Source organism: Paramormyrops kingsleyae, chromosome 13 (assembly GCF_048594095.1).
Source record: "Paramormyrops kingsleyae isolate MSU_618 chromosome 13, PKINGS_0.4, whole genome shotgun sequence".
In the NCBI taxonomy this organism is placed as follows: Eukaryota; Metazoa; Chordata; class Actinopteri; order Osteoglossiformes; family Mormyridae; genus Paramormyrops; species Paramormyrops kingsleyae.
The window spans coordinates 25663914-25671445 of NC_132809.1; positions in this window are offsets into that span (position 1 = coordinate 25663914).

The window sequence follows — 7532 nt, forward strand, 5'->3', positions numbered from 1 at the left end:
TTGTTGCAGGTTAGAACAGTGTGAGTTACTCTAGGGCCTGAGAGATGCCCTAGTGAGGGGGAAAGGATAAAGCCTTATCCTGGAAATTGCAGATCTGTGGCTATTGACAGTGTCAGAAGACCACAGGAGAAGTTGGGAACAGGAAATGAGAAATAACAGCTTCAAACCAATGGGACTGCATTCAAACGTAGCTTGCTGTTGCAGATCAGATTACCCCTGGGTTGGGCTCTGTTGTACAACTCCGCTTTGACCAGACGGGGGACCACTAGCAGGTTCTGCTTTATTTGTCCCTATATGAGGTGTTGCGGTGTTAAGCTAGTCATGCAGTTAGAGAGGCTTGAACGCTGTCAGGTGTCCCTCCTGAGTAGGGCACGTCCCACAAGCTCAATCCCAGCCAAGCAGGCCCAAGTCCAGCTCCCACTCCCCCGATCCCCAGCACTGTCAACTTGGAAGGGGATGTTCTGTACGCACAACTGAAACAACCCAGGTGGGGCTCAGCTTATCGGGCGCACTTTTGGCCCTGACTCGAACAAGAGACGGCGCAACGGCACTCGGGTGTCACCCAACCGATTGAGAGTCCAAGCTAGGGCTGTTCTCCTGAACTTCGCCCTAGACGAGGTCCTGCTCAAACTTGTAATGACCTCCCGAGATACCTGCCAACCTTGCCCTTAATGAGTCAGCGGGTGCAGCCCAGCTGGCGCGCTTTTGGGCGTCCAATTGCTGAGAACTTCCCTTCGGTTCTGACAAACTGTACGATCGTAAGCAGTGACAGCAGAGCCACAGGCAAAGCTCAACCAACAGAGAGCGAATGGTAAGCACCCAGCACAGGAAAAGCTCAACTGATCACGTCCAAAACCTCAATGCCTCCCTGATGTGTAACTGGTTTACTGTTATTAATAATGGTTGAACTTCTATGCAAGTCTCCTTGTTGGGGGAGAGAGAGTGAATGAAAGCATAAATTGAAATAAAACCTAAAATAAATCAAAAAGGTAAAACAGAAATCAAACCAAATTAATTGTTTCTTATTGTTTAATTGTAAACATCAATTAGTTATGCAGCAATAACCTAATTAGATGTTAATGTGTTGTGATCTAATCGATTTGGTCTGTGAAGTTGATTCCTGCTTTCAGGCAAGAACCTGTGTGTCCAATTATGTGTGTTGGTATTACCGGTGTTGACCACTAGAGACCCAACTCAGATGTTGTTACACTACTATGGCTGACCACTAGAGACGCAATTTCGAAATGGAGTGGTAGTTCTATGCCTAACCACTAGAGGCGCAATTTCGAAATGGAGTGGTAGTCCAACGCCTGACCACTAGAGGCGCAATTTCGAAATGGAGTGGTAGTTCAATGCCTGACCACTAGAGGCTCAATGGGACGTTGCTCCCTTTGGGGGGGGGGGGGTCCCAGGTACGTGAGCCTAAGGGGTGGGGTCACTGGTGACCCAGGAGAAAAAAAACAAATGGCGTCAGGCAGGCCTTCAGGGCTCTGACCTTTAAGTGGTTAGAGTGGCGTTCGCTGACTGCACCCGTAACCAAGACGGTTGCTAGGCGATTGCCGACGCTAGATGAGTGACATACACTTTTAACGTATGCACACGCCGCTTGCGGCTAACTTCTGTGTCTTGCGCAGTTTAAAACCCCTTAAAACAATTGCTGAAGTGAGACAGCGCTCGCGTTACGGCGACGGATCTAAATAGCGAGTGCACTATATCTCGTCGCAAATGGTGCTTAACCACAGCGGGTCTCAAGCACTGGAGACTCCCAAATTCTAAATAACACACACACTTGGCTCACAGCGCAAAGTGTTGTTAAACTTGCTTTGTCTAAAGCAGGCACACACATACGAGAAAGATCCTGATAGGTAGCTAAGCTATCGGTCTTATCTCAGGGAGTCCTAGCAACAGAATTCAGGTTAGATCCTCTTAACAAGAATTCCTGTTCGCTAATAGAAAGAGAGATCTCTGCCAGGATTTATAGAAACGGAGAAACTCGTCCGAATCGTCCTGGAAACAACGCGCTATACCTGAGAATCTCGTCAGATATAGGGTTTAAATTTACTGCAGTTTAAAACGAATGAAACCTAAAATAAAATAACCGAAAATAAAACAAAAGAAAATAACTACTAATAATAGAAATAAAAAATAATAAGCCCGTATAATCCCGCTTAAATGCCTTCGGACTGCCGTGAGTGCAATTAATCCTCAACTTTGCAACCTGTTCACAGTAGCGCTTATTCAACTGCACGTTCGGTCATAAAAAATTTAAATTGTGTGCTCACAAAAAGTTTGAACCTTGTGCCCGCGTTCTTCCACCATTAATGTAGGAATTAATAGCTCAAATAAATTTTAATATTCTCCACCAATATGTTTGAATTAATTAAAGTTTAATTAATTATTATTTAATGCTGATTATTAATCAATTGTTATGCCGAATGGTCGGCTCCTCCAAACTCAATTGCGGTATCCCTGTGAGTCTGTTAATGTGAGACTTAAATGGGATTCACTAATTACCAGTATCGCTTAGTAACCTGGGTTAGAAGGCTCGTCCAGCGAGCTGCATCACCAGGTAATGTAAACGATTGGTAGCGAAGCTCCCCTCACGGCCAATGAGAGAGAGTCTCGCGATGTTTCAGGCGAGTTTGAGGTTCAGAGCGTGTAGCAAGATCGCACAATGGCAGGAACTTATTATGAGACACACAATGACGGAGGCTAAAGTTGTGTAAAAGACATGCATTTATTCCTAACTAACACTACAACTAACATAAGACAGACATTACACCTAACACAAACAACAAACACGAAATAACGGAATAAAACAAACAATGTAATTATGAAAATGCAATGACCGGATTTAAATGAGTAACCTTGAATGGGAAATACTGTTCTGCAAAGCAAGCATAGTTTGTGGAAACACGACCCTAAAGTCTTATAGCAGGTTAAACAGAACAGCTTAAGTTGTTAGAATGAAAGGAAGTTGGTTTACTTGGTTGAAGAGTGGGGGGGGGGTCTTGGCAGTTGATGGCAGAGCTGCTGAGCTGATGGCACTCAGGAAGGCGCGGCGTTTGGAGCAGTGGAGTGGAGTCCCTTTAGATTCTCTCTCCTGGTGAAGCTTTGTCTTGGGTGCTGTTCTCTGTTCAGCTGGGCCTTCACCGGAGGGCTTCTTGTGGGTTTCTCTTCTCCCGGGCTGATGTTCTCCTTCGGGCGGATGGTTTTCTCTGCGCCGGCTGGCGGTTGTTCTGCTCTGGTTGGCGGTTGTTCTGCTCCTGCCTTTGTTCTGAGGTGCTAGATTTTTATGGTCTAAAGTTCATGAATAGGGATGACCAGGAATTCGACTCCTGGCCCAATGGCTGGCCATCCATTTGGCGGGCTTTCGGAAGGGGGTCTGTATCAGTCCTTTTGTGATTTATGGCCCGCCTGATTCTACCTTTACTGATGATTTTCATTAAGCTGTTATAACTTTTGATACATCCACTTTTATGGTAATCACTGACCAGATTTGGAATCAGGGGTGATTAACAATCAGATTGATACCAAACATGCCATACCAGCTTCACAGGTACATACCTCATACCATCTGCATTAATTGATTAAACAATTAATTATTGTATCTATGTGACTGATTCACATCAGTATAGGATACAGGGGTTTTGGGTTGCACCTCAACAGATGTTACACTTTGTGCGGATATTACATCAAATATTCATATTACAAACAGCACATCTTATCCATAGATAGGCGTGGCCGTTAGTTTGTGGTAATATCAATATAAGTTGCACATCTGGAAAGAACATAATTTGTTTGGTGTGGCTTATGCCAATTCATCTTCTCCAGAATGGATAAAATACACCTTAATTCAGTTCTTTTAACATAGCATGGTAGAAACAAAGAAACTTAGTGAGGTCCACCAAGATCAGATAAGGACCACAAAGGAATGTTGGAAGAGAAGGGGGGGGGTTTTAACACAGAAGACTCTCTAAAAGTTAGGACACATACAAACATAACGTATCTGTATATTGAGACTAGTAGTCATGAGTAAATCAATATACAGGGTATACAAAAGCCAAACTTAAATGAAACTTCCTTTAGGGTGTTTGTCTGTTGGGTGAGTGAAATGTAAGGCAGAGTGTATGTGGAGGGGGTTGGGTGCCAAGTCGAGGGACCCCTGTCCGTGAATTCCACTCTGCTTGTCTGTAGGTCCCTAAATCTTTGGGCAATAAAAGTTGGAGTGCTAGCCTCCCTGGTTATCTGTGTGTGTGTGTTTGTGTGTGTAACCCCCCTTTGGTGCCTCTCGTACCAGGCTCGGCCTTGTCTCAGGCCACCTGGAATTTAGGCCCTGTGATATGTGCATGTGTGATCCTACATACTGTATGTAGGGTTCAGAAAATGCGAGTTGAAAATATTCTTTCTTGTTGGTGAATTAAGCATTATGTAGAGGTTATCTGGTCATGGATGCGTGCAGCTTTCTGTTGTTGCAGGTATAAGTTTGTCAGCTCCTCACTGCAGTACGTATTCCAGTCCCAGCACTGACATCCGCCCTCCTGGCCCTCCTCTGTGATCGATGTCCCGTCTCATATCCAGCGTTCAGTACCTTGGAGTCTCCTGTATTCTATCAATTACACTCTCCTGGTGTCCCTTTAGCCCTGATTTTGCCATATGTCTGTACGGTTGCTGAGTCTAGCTGTCTAAGCCCTATTCCAGTCTTCGTGTGACAGAAAATCACTTGTCGATCCTGCTCACTGTCTTAGATCATGGCAAATAAATCACCACATTATGACTTTGTGACACTGGCTAGCATAGGTAGTTGTAGGCTTCTCAGCCAGGGGGTGCAACGTGAGCACCTCAAAAGCGGGGCACTTTCAGTCGTCTGGGCAGGTGTTCAGTCCCATACCCTAACCCCCCCTCCCCCCCCCCCACCACAAGTGCCTGATCCAGATAAATTTGTAAAAACAATAACAATAAATGATTACACATTCACACACAATTCATATACAATTTGATTTTATCAACCTTAATATTGTCACTGCCCGATGAATAACGTACATCTCCAAAGGAAAAAAGAAAAGTCAAAATAATTTCTCAGAAATTATTTTGCAGGATAAACCCTCTTAGCACCACAAACAGAAACTCTTTAGTGAACGGTTTAATGTTTTAAAAGGAGTTACATGGATTGTTGTCAGCAAAGCAAATATGTCAACAAGATACTAACTAATCTCATATTCACAATTACCAATGATGTTAGTTATGCCTCAAACTATCAATGTTGATAAAATTAACAATATAAAGTAATCCGTACCAACCATCAAGAGATCAAATGTTACCTACTACAAACATACACTGATCGGCCATAACGTTAAAACCACTGACAGGAGAAGTGAGTAACATTGATCTCATCACAATGGCACTTGTCAAGGCTGCCAGTAAATATTAGGCAAGTGAATAGTCAGTTCTTGAAGCTGAAGTGTTGGAAGAAGAAAAAATTGGTAAACGTAAGGATCTGAAGGACTTTACAAGGGCCCAATTGTGATGGCTAGACGACTCAGTCATAGCATCTCCAAAACAGCAGGTCTTGTGTGGTGTTCCTGATATGCAGTGGAAGGCCAACTGGAGAACCGGCCACCCAAGGCTCATTGATGCACATGGCTAGCCCATCTGGTCCAGTCCCACAGGAGAGCTAATGTACCACAAATTGTTGCGGAGTTAATGCTCTTGCTTGAAGATATCATCGCGATTGTATGGTGAATGCGCAATAATCACAAAGGCTTAGGAAACATTTGACATATTGTGATGCCCCTAAGTTAGTAATAGCTATAAATTCGATGTATTCAAAAGTTTATCAAATTCGGCTAATGGAGCACGCCATACTGTTTTGGTAGGGCATGGAAGCGATTTAGATAAGTGTGAATTTGGTTGTGGCGATGAAAAAAGAAACCTCAACAGCTACATCTTTTAAAAGAGGAGATATTGTGGATAAACAAGGTAAAAAAAGACGTCGGCAGTGTGACGGTACGTTAAGTTTCAATTTAAAGTCCGACATGTTTGTTAAACATAGGGATACATTTAATTTATACAGATTACTAATTTACGGACGTCACAATACGAATCTCATTGATATGTTAGGTGCACTACTAATCTGTTTACCTAATTGTGGGCGTAAATAAACATCTGTACAGTACCGGAAAGCCAGCATCCAGACAAATGTTTATGCCCATCATCTAAAGCCCTGGTGATTATTGCGCATGCGCCATACAATCGTGAGGATATCGAGATCTGATATCATGCAGCCCTGGCGTTAAGGCTTTTTCAGGTAAACAGAACTGTAACATGATCAGTTTACATCTGAGCACCTGCTGAACCACTTCTTTTATCTGATTTTACGGCATGAGAAAATGTCACTAGAATGAGGAAGAATCTAATCACTAATAATCAATCTCTCAGTCACAAACAAGTAGTTCATCGGTGACTTAATTAACAAAAGCTGTAGCAGTTACACAACGAAACAGGAAGAAGCTCTAATTCACAAGGACACTGATACTCAAATGCATTTTCCCCAGGTAAAGCACCAAATATTTTTAACTAGATTGATCCAGAAGACTGTCGTCCAAAGTGACAATGTTAATCCGATCTTAATCGCCAGTTATTTATATGTGTTCAAATTTCACTACCTCCGCTTAAGCTGGAAAAAGACCTAAAGAAGCTATAATCTTGCAGTTTAAGTTCCACAAGATGTTACCCTACCGTTTGACTTCTGATAAGGTTTACTTTATCTTGCATTAGCTGTGAACTCACTCGCATAGTATCACACCTACATAAAACTCAAAGATGCAGGGATCATACAGTAACTAACCTTATCCAAAGATCACCACAGTTGCATTAAGGTTTTAAAAACAAAGCCAAATTCCAGAAAGATTTCAACAGTGCACTTAACCAGACAAACATGCATGCCCTAGCCAATAATAAGTCCTATAAGAATTCTAGATCTAATTCCCAAATAGGCTGGTGCCCACATAGACATGACAGTGTCACTTGTGTCCCATTGTACGGTTTTTCCTCTATTGCTTTGGCACCTTTCATGAAACATGCTTAACATTCTCGAGACTGTTTTTCTCGAAACAGTTCATGCCTGTAGCACAACACTGTGGTTTAGCTGCAAAAGCCTGTAATTTACCCAAAACAACTAACTCGTGTCTCCAAAAGCAAATAATTCTACTAATGAATTAGTGCCACCAAAATGAAAAGTACAGTAAGCATCGTTTTAACCATGAGTCAAAATGCTTAGATATATTGTCAGTGTCAGTCTGCTCCTGAGCTCCAAAATTCTGAATGATAGCTGGGTCCCACTTTTCTATTGTCACTGACTGATCATATTTCATTAGCAAACTGATACTAATTCATGTCAAAAACACCAGTTTCAGCATTGCAAGGCTGGAAAGTTCACTGGAATGAGAAAGCAGTTGCATGCACATGTACTTTCTCCAGATACAGTACAAACACAAGACAGTACAACAGCAAACAAAAAAGTCACACAGCAC